We start from the raw sequence: 16,061 nt of genomic DNA, 5'->3' as shown, positions 1-16,061 counted from the left end.
GGTCTACAATTATAATTTTTATGTCCCAAAATAATGTTACTATATTTTTATTCAAGGTCATTTTACATACTTGCAAATAGCATAATATTAATAGCTGGAGTTATACTTCAAACTCTGTTACGTGTAGCATATATTTATTGCATATTAAGTTTACTATATTCATTATCTTTTAGGTGATAGTTTCAGTTTTTCCAAATTCATACTCTTTCTAAGGAATTCTGTACAAGGAGCGAGTGAAGGATCATACTAGGTGTAGAAAATATAAATACAGAACAAACTGGATGCTGCATGTCAATGATGTTGATCTTAGAAATCAAATTATCTGAATATATATATATGTGCATGTGTGTGTGTGTGTGTATACGTATACATACGCTATATCCATACTGAAAATTCCCCAGTTTTATGCAAAAGATGCTTGAAGAGAGAGGGAGGAAAAAAGAGAAAATACTCCAAAAACTTTCTGTCAAGATGTTCTTGCAACGGTTTTGTAACTTGAAGTATTGCCCTGATTTCGTTTTGTTTCCTGTTTTATTCTAATGGAGATAGGGACTGTTTTTTAAAGCTAAGCTGGCTTCCAGAGATGTACTTAAATGCTTAGACTCATTCCTAATTAAACCAGGGTTGCCAGAAAATAAGGCGATGACATTATTTGACAGAACAAATAAACAACAACAACAAAAAAGGTAATAAAAATACAATGTAGGAGTGCCTGGGTGGCTTGGTGGGTTAAAGCCTCTGGCCATGATCCCAGGGTCCTGGGATGGAGCCCGGCATCCTGCTCTCTGCTCAGCGGGGAGCCTGCTTCCCTTCCTCTCTCTGCCTGCCTTTCTGCCTACTTGTGATCTTTGTCTGTCAAATAAATAAAATTTAAAAAAAATACAATGTAGAAATATAGAGCCCCCAAACATGTTTTTCAAAAAAGAAACTGAATTAGCTTAGATGACGTGATGTTGGCGGTGAAGATTAAGGGGGTCACTTATGATGAGCACCCAGTGTTGTATGTAAGCACTGAGTCACTAAGTTCTAAACCTGAAACTAATACTACAGTGTTTGTTTACTAACTGGAATGTAAGTAAAGACTTGAGAGAGAGAGAGACAGAGAGAGAGAAATAAAAGCCAATAGGCATGACATTTATATCCTGTGTCAGCCAAGGTTTAGTTTACAAGATCCAAAGAAGTATACACCTGAAAAAAAAAAAAGAAAAAAGAAAAAATCTTTGTTGATTTCTTTGAACGTTTGAACTTCTTAGAGGATTATATCATGAGGAAGTGATTTAGGAGAAGGTCCTGAAGATCTTCCAAGACTAGGAATGAGTGCAGCTCAGCAAGACCTTTATGCGTTACACTTGTCACACCAAGAGTATGACCACCTCTCACCAGCTCCTCGGCTATGATTTTTGGAGTCCGTTTTATCACGCCTAATCTCTTTTACTGCAAGAACCTCTTAAACGCTCTTGCTGTTTCCACCTGGGTCTGGCAAACACAGCAGCTAAAGTTGTATCTTTTGAAATAACCTGTTCAGAATAAAATTAATCCCCTTGTTCTCTTCTGACTTTATCTCCAACCACTGCAAAGCTATTGAAATGGAGCAGAAAACCAGAACCTAGCTCTGAGCTTAATGGAAGCCAAAGCTACAGGAAAAGTAGACAATGTGGATTTCATTATTTAAAACATACGTGTCCCATGCCAGAACTTTGAACTTTAAGAGGAAAAATACTGTCCTCTTTCGTAGAATATGTTTTGAAATTTTTTGCAAAAAGTCACAAATTGTACTTCTTTTTATATAGTTGAGTTTGAAATTGTATTAAAAATGGGATTTATGGGGCTTCTAGGTGGCTCAGTTGGTAAGCCTCTGCCTTCAGCTGAAGTCATGTTCCCAGGATCCTGGTGAATCTAGCTCCCTGCTCAGTGGGGAGTCTGCTTCTCCTTCTGCCTCTCCCCCTAGCTTATGCTCTCTCATTCACTCTCTCTTTCATAATAAATAAAATCTTTAAAAAAAAATGGGATTTATATGTCAATCATAAATTTCCCTATGTACAATCACTTACAGATCAGTAAATCATTCAAGCCTTTAATTAAAAAACATGAACTGGGTGAATGAGGAACCACTCTCAATATATTTATATATATTTAGTCATGGTAGGTAGAGAGATGATAAAAGAAAGAGAGAGAGGAAAAATAAAGGAAAAAGGAAAGGAAAGGAAAGAAAACAAAAGAAAAGGAAATTTAGGAAGAAGAGAAAAATAATAGGTAAACTAGAGTATAGAAATGATTAACAGAAATAACAGAAAACTATAATTTATAAAATGTACCCCTTCATATGGAAGGTTTCAAATTCAATGACTGGGTTAGTATTTGCTAATGTGATGTAATGAATAATTGGGTATAAATTAAGCTGCTATAAAAGACCCTAAAACATAGTAGTTAAACCAGGGATGTTTATCTCCCACCTAACAGTATGGCTGAGCTGGTGGCTTAATGGTGTCAGGGACCCAGTCTCCATCCATTTTGAGTTTTGTCATTCTCACATTCTACTGTTCATAGGGTTGATGATATCCAACCAGCTGAAATAAATGAACTGTTGCATCTATAATTGAGTTTTCCTAAGAAATCTTCCATTCAGTCTTTTCTTTTAGCAGGGCCCTTTTTAATATCCCACAACAGCTGATTGCCTGATTAATGTCCCATAAAATGCATAACTTGCTATTATGAATGACCTGAATTTTGGCAGGAAAAAGTATAGACAATATTATATGTGACATACTAGCTATAAATTCTTTTTTGCTAGCATTGAATCCAAGCTTAAGTATGCAAACATTATAATAAAAAAACTTTGCCTTTTGAATATTTCAAAAATATTTTCTCATAACTTGAACATACATCAGAATATGTTGCTCTTAATTGCCTATGAAAGATTACAACTACTTAATAAAACAATGACAAAATCAAGACTCTTGCACTTTTCACATACTGAAACAGAGTAGTCTTATATTTTCAATTGACAGAATAAATTTAAATTATGTCACAGGGAGACTAGGCTAGTGACTGCTAGGATAAGATTCTACTGAATGGCCACTTCTAAATGTTTTAAGACATATTTGATGGGACATCAAATATACAGAGTAAGTTTTCTTTGAAAAGAGCTTCAAACTATATTTTGAATATATAATAATCATTTGTATTTAATGTTTGACTGATTTGAATAAAACTATGATACAGGAAATCCAAATTTTGACTATCTATCATGATATAATCTGTTAATGCAGATGAGACACTAAAAGTGCTTGAAACATGATAAACATTCTATAAACATTATTTACTATATATCTTATTGTAAGTGTCTGCTGAACTGAATAGATAACTTTGTCAGAGGACAAAATTAACCCATACTTCCTCTTAGTCATCATGATTACATTAATTATTTTTAATTAAGGCAAATTAATGAATGAAAACTTGCCTTCTACTAACTGTGACTTTTGGTGTGATTCCTATCACACTTCTCCAGAACCTGACTGCCTATGTCAGAAGTATGGCTCAAACTTTAACTAATGGTGTGGCCTTGAACAAGTCGATTAACCTCTCAAGTACCTAGTTTCTTTCTTGGTAAAATAGGCATATTAATAGCAAATATTTCCTAGAGACAAAGACATGTAAGAAGTTTACATTAGAGTCTGGTACAAAATCAGAGCTCAATTAAGTGACGTCAATGATTATTGTAATTTGTCATCAACTTTTATAATTTGTTGTTTCCTTAAATATTTATTCAATAATAAAAAGAAAATATAGAAACATACTTCTTTGAGTCTAGTACGTTTTTTAAATCATGTTTTGCGCCCAGTAAAATAAACTATTGCCTTTAAGTGCATTTCTTAATGGTCAAAATGAATAATAAATTTATAAAACATGCTAACTTGTCTATATGGAATAATATAAAATAATTGTTGTTATCCCACTTATTACATAAAAACATTATCCAGTAAAATATTGAGAAAATAATTGTTATCTTTTTTTTAAAGATTTTATTTATTTATTTGACAGAGAGAGATTACAAGTAGGCAGAAAGGCAGGCAGAGTGAGAGGGGGAAGCAGGCTCCCCGCTGAGCAGAGAGCCCGATGCGGGGTTTGATCCCAGGACCCTGAGATCATGACCTGAGCCGAAGGCAGCGGCTTAATCCACTGAGCCACCCAGGTGCCCAATTGTTATCTTTTTTAAATCAGTTTTGGTCAACTTGAGATGAAAATTGTCTGATGTGTCCAAATTATTTGTTTTCTTTTGCTCTTACTGTGTTTATAGAAGATGTGAATGTGACAGCTAACAAGTAAGAGAATTGACCATAGAAATCCCCCTAAACAGGGAATAAAATGGAAAAATATTCCTCCCTCCAATAAAGGAAAAAGGTACTAGGAATCATGAAAGTTTGATAAGAAATTTAAGAAAAATATTTTTCTTCAATATATAACATGTCACTCAGAGTCTGTTTCCTCACTTCTGAAAACTGACATTCAGATCCCTTCAGCATCATGGTTCAGAATAGTGAGCACAGTTACCCTGCCAAGTTAGCTAAATAGAAGTGTATTTATTTTTTTAATTTTTAATTTTTATTTTTTTATATTTTATTTTTACATTTTTATTATTAATGTTTATTTTATTTTGTTTTATTATTATTTTTTTATTTTTGAAAGAGAGAGACAGCTCAATCCCATGACCCTGAGATCATGACCTGAGCTGAAATCAAGAATCTGAGGATTAACCAACTGAGCTACCCTCCAAATAGAATTATAAAGAATAGTGAAATAATTGCTGAAATTCTCAAGCAGAGAGACAAAATACGTTTCTAGTTTTTCCCCTTAAAAATTAGTACATTACAGAAACCACTTTGGTATATTAATATACTTAGCTAGAAAAGTCTTTTTAAAAATTATTTAATAGCAGTAGCCATAGTTTCTGGGGAGAAAAAGAGATTATGCGCTCCACTTTGTTCTTTGTTCTGTGTTCATACATTTATTTAAAAACTAATAATGTATTTATAAAACCTACTAACTTCTCTATATGAAATTATGTAAAGCATTTTTTTGTTATATGCTCTTTGTTATCCTACTTATTACATAAATATATTATTCAGTAAAATATTGAGAAAATATAAGTCAAATATTTGTAATACATCACAGAGTCAACTATAATCAATAAGTATATAGTTGACTCTAATGTATTATGAGCTTGATAATAAAAATTATATTACTATATTGGTATAGGATATTGAGACTAAATAAAATTATTATAAGTACATTGTTTTTATTTCTTCCTGTAAAGAAAAAGAATGGCACTATCAATCAGGAGCCCCTAGTTTTTCTATTATTTTCATTCCCACAATTTCTCTATGTCTCAGCCTTTCCCTGGGCTAAATGGAGTCAATACCACTTGTCCCTGTATATATAAGAATAAAGACATTAAGTTAAATAAACACATTTTGAACTCTTAAGGGAAAAAAAAATTACTAAAACTATTCTTCTCAATCCTTTATATTAGATTTTAGGTAAATATGTATTGAATTCAGCATCCAGGTATATAAAAATACAAATGAGAAAGACCCTCAAAATATTTATTTATTTATTTATTCCATTTAAATAGGCTACTACAGAAGTTTTCTTTTTTTGCTGCAAATATGAGAATATTAATTTTTACAATACAATTAAATGTCTCATATAACAATAGATTCATTTCTAACATATAAAATGAGCTTTAATTTGTTTTTTTGTTCACAAAGTTCTCAGAAAACTTGCTTTATGAGGTGTTCTATATTTAAAACCAAAACATAAATAGAGATTACATTTCCAAGGTCAGTTGGTCTGCTTTCTTTAAGCCTACAGAAGAAAAATTTTCCTTTGTTCTTTTGAATTTTACTTTATCATATATTTGAGTAAGAAGAGCAATGTAGCCCGACATTTGATCTTTGCTGTCATATCTGCCAGGAATCACAAAACAAGTGCCCAAATTGAGTGACTTCTAAGATTCAAAGTCTCACTTTTTTGTTTGTTTGTTTGTTTGTTTGTTTGTTTGTTATTTTTGTTGCTCTAATTTTATGGTGGTCTATTTTATTTCTGTTTTAACCTTGTGGGCCATCAAAATCATTTTCTGAAAGAATATATATATTCAGAATATCTATTTGGAAGAATATGTGTATTCAGATAATACATCTATATACATATGCATACACATCAGTGTATGTATACATCCATACATGTAAACAGATTATATAGATGCTTAGATATAGACAGTTTTATAGGTGATGTATCAGAGGTAGAGAAACTTTATTTTTTTTTTTTAAGAGCCATACGTAATTTAAGTATTTCAATCTTGTGGGCCATACAGATCTCTGTCACAACTACTCAACTGTGCTACTGTAAAGCTATAATGATTAAGCAACCATACACAATGTGGAAATAAAAGATGAATGTTTCAGGGTCGTTCCAGCTCTGCGGCGCAGCGAACGGGGGCGCGCATACCATGCCCGCCGAGTGGCCTCCGGGCACGCGGGCACGGTGCCAGCCCGGCAGGTGCTGTCATTAGTCCCACCTCAATAAAGAGCTGCTGGGGCTAAACGGTCATGGGGGATCCTGGTAGAGAGGAGTACAAAATCCAGTCTTTTGATGCAGAGACTCAGCAGCTGCTGAAGACAGCACTCAAAGATCCAGGTGCCGTGGACTTGGAAAAGGTGGCCAATGTGATCGTGGACCATTCTCTGCACGACTGTGTGTTCAGCAAAGAAGCAGGACGCATGGTGCTATGCCATCTTTCAGGCTGAGAGCAAGCAAGCAGGCCAGAGTGTCTTCCGACAGGGACTCCTCAACCTGTTGCAGCAGGAGTACCAAGCTCAAGAGCAGCTGGGCTCGGTCTTTGCAGGGCTGGGTCTGCTACGTCACCTTTATCTGCAACATCTTTGACTACCTGAGGGTGAACAACATGCCCATGATGGCCCTGGTGAACCCCGTCTATGACTGCCTCTTCTGGCTGGCCCAGCCTGACAGTCTGAGCAAGGAGGAGGGGAACTGCGTGGTGTTGCAGCTGCACGGTGTGGGGAGCAGCTGGAGAAGATGAACCGACAGCCCATGGATGAGCTCTTTGTCCTGATCCGAGACGGCTTCCTGCTCCCAAGCGGCCTCAGCTCCCTGGCCCACCTGCTGCTGCTGGAGATCATCGAATTTCAATGATGGAGACAACCCCAGCTGCGCGCAAGTATTACTATAGCGAGGTCTCTGACTAGGTTTCTGGCTCAGGCCGCCTCACAACAGCACCGGCCTGTCCCTGCCAGACCTTGAACAGCTCATAGGGATTTCCCACTCACGCGGCAGTCCTGTCTGAGCACCTTCCCTCCCGGGTTCAGGGACCAGAAAAGACACCAAACAGACCTGCCCCTACTGTCCCATCAGCCTCTCCCCACATCACCTCCAGCCTGGGCCAGGCAGAGAAAGGCAGCTTCCAACACCCACCGCAATGTGTAACCACTGGTGCAACAGCCATCTTGGTGCCTCAGTTTCCCCATCTGTAAAAGGGGTACCCATAGCTACTGGTGGTATACTTTGGGATACTTAGGAGCAGAGCACAAGTCACACCAGAAACTGCCTTTTATACATTTTGTACAAGAACCACTTTGGAAACAAACAAATTTCCAGTCGATTTTAGTAAACAGCAGGTACCACCACACATGCGACACAAGTTCAGGGCGAGAATTTTCTAATAGACCTTTTCTAACATTAAAAAAAAAAGTTTCAATAAAACTTTATTTATAATAAAATAGAACCAGACAGCAGGCTAGATTTGTAGTTAGCTAATCTCTGATACAGGTAGTAGATATAGATACAAAATGGGTAAGGATATGTAACAGCCTGTTCACTCATAAAATACTCACTTTAACCTACATTAATCTTTTCTTCTGACCTGATTTTTCACATGTGTTGTTTGCCAGATTAAATTGTGTTTGATTTGACACCTTAAAGATAAAAATAAGAAAGCCAAGCAAAGCAGAAAGTCAGGAGACTGACAGAAGAGCTTGAAAGAAAGCCCTGCTGATTCTACAAACAAATAAGTTCAAACACTGTGTATTGAGAAGATCGATACAATTAATAAATTTTTAGTCAGACTGATCTGAAACAAGAAGATACACATTACTAAGACAGAAATGATAAAAATTGGAGAATAGAGAAAATGTAAAACCAACCACAACCACCAGCTACAACAAACAAAATCCTTGTTGGTAATCATAATTAGATTGCTTCTTGGCCTTTTGGCTAAGATCAAGTGTGCTAATCATAATTGGAGAGAGTTGTATTGTTATTGTTATTCTATTATTGAGGCTATATTTCTGTTATTCTGTTATTCTGTTATTGAGGCTATATTTCAATGTGAAATAAAGCAAATGAATTATGTGATACTTTTACTCTGTCATCTCCTTGTGAACCAGAATTATCAATGTATGTGAAATAGGGCACCTGGGTCACACAATCATTAAGTGTCAGGCTTTGGCTCAGGTATATTCCCAGGGTCCTGGGATTGAGCCCCACATTGGGCTCCCTGCTCAGTAGGAAGCCTGCTTCTCCATCTCTCTCTCTTGTATCCCCTCCCTCCTCATCTCTCTATCAAATAAATAAATAAAATTAAAATTTAAAATGTGTGTGAAATAAATGTGATACCAGTATAGACAAAGTCATATAAAATTCCATAAATTTGGATTGGAACAGAAATGGAAATATTAACCTGAGCTCACAAGTCATTTATTTGTATAATTTAATCTATACCTATTGATCCTAAATCTTCTGAAAAGCCAAGAACAAATGATCAACTCAAATTGTAGAACTTTCCAATTAAAAGAAAAATGGGTTCCTTGAAGAAATAGATGATTTCTTGTCTAGGAAAGAAAATGTACAAGATGAGCATGGACCATCTTGACACACCAGATAAGAAAACTATTAAGGGTCATGACTTCAGGACTTAAGAGCCAACATGCTGAGGTACACATTTGTCACACATGGGACACTTTGAGGTTCAGAATGGATAAGAGGTGTGATGGATTAAAACCAATCATAAATCCATGAGTTCATAGTAATGTGAAAATAATAATTGCCCAAACCATGAGAAAAACAGTGAACCAATTCATTTTTTGAAAGCTGATTAAATGATAGAAAAGATCCAGGTGATGTCATACCTCTCCTATATGAACTATGCCATTGGGTAACCAAATAGCAGATGAAAAGTAGCATTCCTTTACAACATTATTTTATCTGAATAGTTAAAATAAAATGATAGAATTAAACACTACCATTTTTCAATGTCCAGTGGAAAATGGAATGAGAATTTGAGTGTAAATGACTGATAGAAAAAGCGCAAAAGCTAGAAGCAGATATTCAATGCCTCTTACTAAGAGAATCCATTGTCATGAAAAAAGACTACCAAGTCTGTCTGAAACATTTTAAACTGCTTTCTGAGTTCGCAATCAACCCAATTCAGATTCAGGGAACTTTCCAGATTAAACTTCACAGGATCTAAAATAGATAAATTGTAAAGAATAGAAAAAAGGGTGTGCCTGAGTAGCTCAGTGGGTTAAAGCCTCTGCCTTCAATTCAGGTCATGATCCCAGGGTCCTGAGATCCAGCCCAGCATTAGGCTGTCCGCTCGGCAGGGAGCCTACTTCCTCCTCTCTCTCTGCCTGCTTCTCCTCCTACTTGTGATCTCTGTCAAATGAATAAAATCTTAAGAAAAAAAAAAAAAAAAGAATAGAAAAGAAAGTGATAGAGAGCTAACCTGTGGAATAAGAAACTAAAAAAAAAAAGAAAAAGAACTTTTGGCGCTAATGATACACACATGCTTAATAAACTAGAAAGAAATTCAAGGAAAAAAATTTCTATAATTGTCAGGATAATAATTAACTATTGGAAGAAAGAATGAAACGGTGGTAGGTTTGGGGAACGAGGAAGGTCTTCTGGAATGTCTGGGAAAGTTACATTTCTTAACTCATGCAATGAATGCAAGTATGTTCAACATAAAATAATTCACTAACCAAAAAAAAAAAAAAAAAGACAATACATTTTACTGAATTATCACAAATCTTAAAACAATTGAGTTTGAAATGAAGTGGTTTTATTGTATTCTTCCATTTGTTAAATAAACTTGTTTAATCATGGCCCTGATTTCATAATAATAAATGTACAATTATTGACTGTTTAATTTCCATCTATGAAATCTCACTCTCCTTCATTTATCATGTTACTTCCTTTTCAGGGAACTAGAAGAATAAAAAAATTATCATATTCTATATCTGAGGACAGAAATCTTTGAGATACATGATTTTAACAATCATGTTGAACAGACTGAAAAAAATAATACAAATCATCAACTTAAATTTAGCGTTTTTTTCTCTACTAAGGTTTCAAAACTATAAGGGCAAATGAGAATGGCTGCAACATAAATTCTGTGATAATGACATGCCATTTTTGGCAGAGTAATTTGTATTGCTCATTAAGTCTCTAATATATGGCTTTTATATGCAATTACTAACTGGTTAAGAAACAATCAATGAGATTATTTCCTACCAATTAGTGCACTTTCTCATTAAATATTTAATTGCTTAATAGAACTAAACATCACATGTTCTTTTCCACATAAGTTCTGAAAGATGAAAGATGAAACAGAATTTCTCAGTGAAATGTCATCTCCTGCATCCAAATTGCTTTCCTTTTATTTTTCAATGATTTCTAATTCCTTTGATTAAATTCCTCTGACTGGCCTGTGGTGTTTCAATCTTGTAAGATTTTTAGGGAATCTTCGTGGGGAAAACTGCTTTTACATAGGCATAAATTTTCATGTCAAATTTTTGATTCTAAAACACATCCCTTGACCCAATATAAATCTTGGTTCCCACAAGTTACCAAAATCTATTTTTAACCTGTTGCTGAAAATATTGAATGCTAGAATAATAGTTACTCTTGCTCATTAAAAAAAAATGAGTATTTAGGGCAGACATCATCTGGTAGCTTCCCAGTAGTTTAAGAAGTCTTGAGTTCTATCCTGATAAAAGGAAAGCTGTCATGAGGAGACATGATGCAAATTTCATGTTTTATATGAATCACTCCAGTTGTTTTGTTGATAATAGACTGCAGAGAGGCAAGAATGGAGTCAGGGAGAAGTTTTAGGAGCTATTACAACAATCTAAGTGAAATGTTGTGGTGACCTGGGCAAGGGCAACAGCTGTGTAGGTGATGAACAGCTGTATAAGCACTGATTTAGAATAATGTGGGCTTCTGGAATAAGACCAGAAAACAATTACTATTGAACTTAAGTCTGAAAAGTGTTTAAATGCATTATTATTTAAATTTTAATATATTATACTATAGTTTTCACTTAAGATATTTTTATTTATTTTTATTTTGATATAGGTGAATATTCCCAAACAGAAGAGAATGACCAACACAAAAATATAAGCATCATTAAGTTTAATATATTTTATTGGATTTGCACCTGAAAAACCATGGCCATAGTCTTTTCAGAATATGAGGGAAGATGAAGATGCTAAGAAAAAGGTTTTTTTTCCTATCTTAGGGACTGATGCAACAGAAAAGAGGTTAGAGAAATGTTTCTGGTCGATTCAGTGCCCTGACCGCATTGTTGGAAAAATGCAAGCCTGATTAAACCTTCTTTGGATATTCAACAAAATTGTCTCAGTGATTAGGCTGGCATGTTTTTGCATTATGATCATCTTTTGAAAAGTATGAAGAGCTATTGAGGAATGAGAAATGAAATATTAATTTGAACTTTCTAAGCTGAGTGCTGTTTCATAGATGACTATCTGTAGTAAATGTTAATGCAGTAAGTAAAGACTTAGCTAAAAATAAAATCTACAAAAGTTAGAATTTCTTAAATGAATAACCATTTAACGTATTAACATTGGATCTACATGTATCTTATTTCAATTTCTGAACAAAGCAATAAAGGAAATGTAGAAGAAGATTTTCCTTCAATGGCAGGCGTTTCTGGACCCCACATAGGAAATAATTGTTTTTAATTTAAATCTCTTTAGAAAGGCTAATCCATATTTTTGAATGTTAATTAATAGATAATATTTTTCATCACATTCAGCTAAAGAAATGTTGGTTTTACATGTAAATAGAAGAATATTTAGTAAAGTAATCATGCCAATTTTTGAAATGACAATTTTAGTAAAATTTAAAGTATATTTTTCTTTTTAAAATATTAATAGGGTTATGATTGCTTCACAATATTTTATGCTCAGATTATGTGAATAAATATAATAAGTATTACTCACTAGATGTTATTCAATTATTTCTACAGAAGTTGTTTTTGATACTGTTTTACTTAAGGCCATAGAAAAATATTCATGGAGGATAGAACATTGAAGATGTATCATCACAAATTAGTGAACTCTATGTCATTGGTTTGTACAATGAGATACTCAACTTTTTGAGTAATATAATGGTTGATAAAAAAGCACTTGTTAACACCTCTGGCTCAGAGACCTCAGAGGCAGAGTCACATCTAAAACAATATAATATTAGAGGATATATAAATGAAGTGAGTAATGTTTCCAAAAGAAAACTAAGAAGAAGATTGATGTAGCTTAGAAGGTTTGTGGAAGGTTTCATCAAAGAGATATAGCTTGAGGGGTACCTGTGTGGTTATGTGGGTTAAATGCATGACTCTTGATTTTGGCTCAGATCATGATCTCAGGGTTGTGAGATCAAGGCCCTCATTGGCCTCCATGCTCGGTGTGAGGCCTGCTTACGATTCTTTCTCTTGGGGAACCTGGGTGACCTCTGCCTTTTGTTCAGATCATGATCTCAGGGTCCTGGGATCGAGCCTGGCATCAGGCTTTCTGCTCAGCAGGGAGCCTGCTTCCTCCTCTCTCTCTCTCTGCCTGCCTCTCTGCCTACTCGTGATCTCTGTCTGTCAAATAAATAAATAAATAAATAATCTTAAAAAGAAAAAAAAAGATTCTTTCCCCACTCACCCTCTCCACTACCAGCTCACACATGCAGGTACTCTTTCTTTCAAAAAAAAAAAAAAAAAAAAAAGAAAGAAAAGAAAAAAAGACCTGAACTGACCTTCAAAGGATATGGAACACTGAGGTGACTCTTTCAGTTTCAGAGAATGACCATTTAAAAAAAAAAAAAAAAAGGAATTACATAAATATAACTTGCTTGAAATAATATTTACTCCACTGGATTCAGAATTGCTTGTGATTCTCTCCTGGTTTGTTGTTGAGATGATCGAAAGGGTCTGGTAAGGGAGAGAAACACTGGAAGGTCAAGGGAATACAAGAGATATTGTTATCTAAGAAGTAACTCCTATTCTCAGACAATTAGGAAGGACAAAATATGTTAAGTCTTTGGTTTTCTCTACTTGGGTTAATTTCACTACTTTCTAAATGCATTTATTTTATTCACAGTTGAGAGTTTATATGAACTATATAATCATGAAGATGTATAACAACATTGACTCTAATTATATTTGTTGTTTCTGTATCTGCAAGTTTTGGTAAACATCAATCTTTAAGAAAAAGAAGACAGAACTGAAGGATCATTATAAAATAACCTCTGTGAGTAAACATTGCTAGCTCCTTGATGTTAGGGAGAAGAAAAAAAAGTTTTCTTTAGTAATCAGTAACATCACTTTTTTCTTTTATCCCTGAAGAATGGCTGAATTGAGAGGTAACTATGCACATCTCCTCTTCTCAGCTAAAAAAACAAAACAAAACAAACAAACAAACAAAAAAAAAAAAACAGGAATTTAGTAGAAAGTCTATAAAGCTCATGAAACACAAATTTTTAGCCTGGGGAGAAAATAAGTCAAATCAGGTGGGATCTACTGAGTAGAGTAACTGAGAACAGTTGAGGCCACTCATTGAGTGACTGAAGTTAAGTAAAATAAATGACGTCAAAGAGAAAATTTTGCTCTTCCCCCATGCCCCAAGATGTTTATGAGTTCATCTCTACAAAAGGTAATTTGCAGAAGTGATAAAGTTAAGGATCTTGAGATGGAGAGAATATTCTGGCTATTCCACTGAGCCCAATGTAATCATTCAAGATCTTTATATGGAAAAGAGAGAAACTGGAAATTCAGAAAAGGAGATGTGAGGACAGTACCAGAGGTCAGAGTGACATGATTGCTGGTGGAGAGGGGGCCTCGAGCCAAAGGATGTGGGCAGTCTCTAGAAGCTGGAAAAGGCCAAGAAATAGATCTGCCCCTGAGAATCTGGTGGGCGCTCAAACCTACTAACATCTTGATTTTAGTGCTGTGAGACCTGCATTGAACTTCAACCTCCAGCAACTACTATAGACAGTGACTTTGTTTGGTTTGAAGCTATAATGTCTGATAAATATGTATATATATTTACCATCAGCATTAAGAAACCAATGCAGTGTTACAGGAAGCCTTGAAAAGCATTTTGATAGCTTCTATCAACAACACCATTTGTGGGGGGTGGGGGGCAGGAGGAAGTAGGAAACAAGTATTTTGCAAGATAGCACACAATAGAGTTCAGAGAGGAACTGTAGAAGTGTATATTTTCCCTCAAAGGCCTTTAATAGAGAAAAGATTAGGTAGTAAAAAGAAGGTCATACTAGTAACAAGTTCCAGAATAGATAAAAAAAGATCTCCTTCGAACTCTGATCTGCTTAAAGCTACCAAACTCTTCCCCTTCTCTATTCATGCAAACTTTTATAAAAAGAGTTCTCTACACTTTTTATCTGTAATTGAATGTTTTTATTTGTTCATTTAACAGTCCCGGAATTTTCCTTTTACATCTGGATTGCACAGGATCTTGCACTGATTATCAATGATCTCCAGATTCCTTATAAGATTTCTTAAGAGATATCCATTGTTACTTTGTCCCCCAAACTAAAGCAAGATGAGAAAGCATTAAAAAATATATTTTTCCCAGTTTTATTGAGAAATAATTGACATACATCACTGCAAACACCTTGATGGCTTTATTTACATATATTGTGAAATGATTACCAGAGCAGGTTCACCTAAAATCCATTTTCTCATATGGATGGAATAAAAAGAAAATAAAGAAAAAAGGGAAATGATTATCTATTTGTGAAAAGTATATTAGGATTTACTCTCTTAATACCTTTTATACATATTACACAGTAGTGTTAGCTCTAGTCATCATGGTATACATTATATATCACTAGAACTTACTTGTCTTGTAACTGGAAGTTTGTACCTTCTTTTTTTTTTTTTTTTAAAGATTTTATTTATTTATTTATTTGACAGAGAGAAATCACAAGCAGGCAGAGAGGCAGGCAGAGAGAGAGAGGGGGGAAGCAGGCTCCCTGCTGAGCAGAGAGCCCGATGCGGGGCTCGATCCCAGGACTCTGGGATCATGACCTGAGCCGAAGGCAGCAGCTTAACACACTGAGCCACCCAGGCGCCCCAAGGAAGTTTGTACCTTTTGACCACCTTCTCCAATTTCCTCTCCTCCCCCCTCTGACTCTGGTGACAAATCCGATTTCTAAGAGAAACAAAAGAAGGAATAATTTTTTAAACTTTCAAGTTTGCAAAAGGAGCTTTTTCCTAAAAAAAATGTAGAATATAATCATATATGGACCATCAAACTTAACTGCTTGCAATGTAGTGTGAAGGCACTCAGTTACTGCATAATTCTTCTATGAAGTATTTAATGCATTTATAATATTGATTATGATTTCAAATGTATTGAAATATACTGCCTGAGGTTTTTGTAAATGCTATCTATCATCCACTTTTATCCTCATATTTTCATTAAGATCACAAGCTGTAGGGAATAAAAAAACCTTGTAGAAAAACAGCTTTCTCTCTTTCCAGTATTATAGCAAAGATGAGCTAAAATGTAAGAGAACAGTGGGGAGGGAGAACATGTTACACTTCTGCTGGGGCTCATACTCTCTACTAATCAGAGGCATTACTTGCATGAGAGCACCAGAATTTAGCAAAAGCTAAACCCGAGCAAGAAGGTGAGAAGGTCCACAGCTTTCTCTCCCACCTGAATTAGGTTTTCACATAC

General features: G+C 35.0%; 1 pseudogene across 1 annotated transcript; it reads left to right on the top strand.

Moving 5' to 3' along the window:
* The first annotated feature begins 6,503 nt into the window (after positions 1-6,503).
* On the top strand, positions 6,504-7,265 carry LOC309846970 (MIF4G domain-containing protein pseudogene; annotated as a pseudogene). Its single transcript has one exon. The product of its transcript is annotated as an MIF4G domain-containing protein pseudogene (transcript).
* Positions 7,266-16,061: the final 8,796 nt, after the last annotated feature.

This window comes from Mustela nivalis, assembly GCF_964662115.1.
Source record: "Mustela nivalis genome assembly, chromosome: 1".
Lineage (NCBI taxonomy): Eukaryota > Metazoa > Chordata > Mammalia > Carnivora > Mustelidae > Mustela > Mustela nivalis.
Note: the sequence above shows the minus strand (reverse complement) of the source record. Positions and strands in the feature narration are given on the sequence as shown.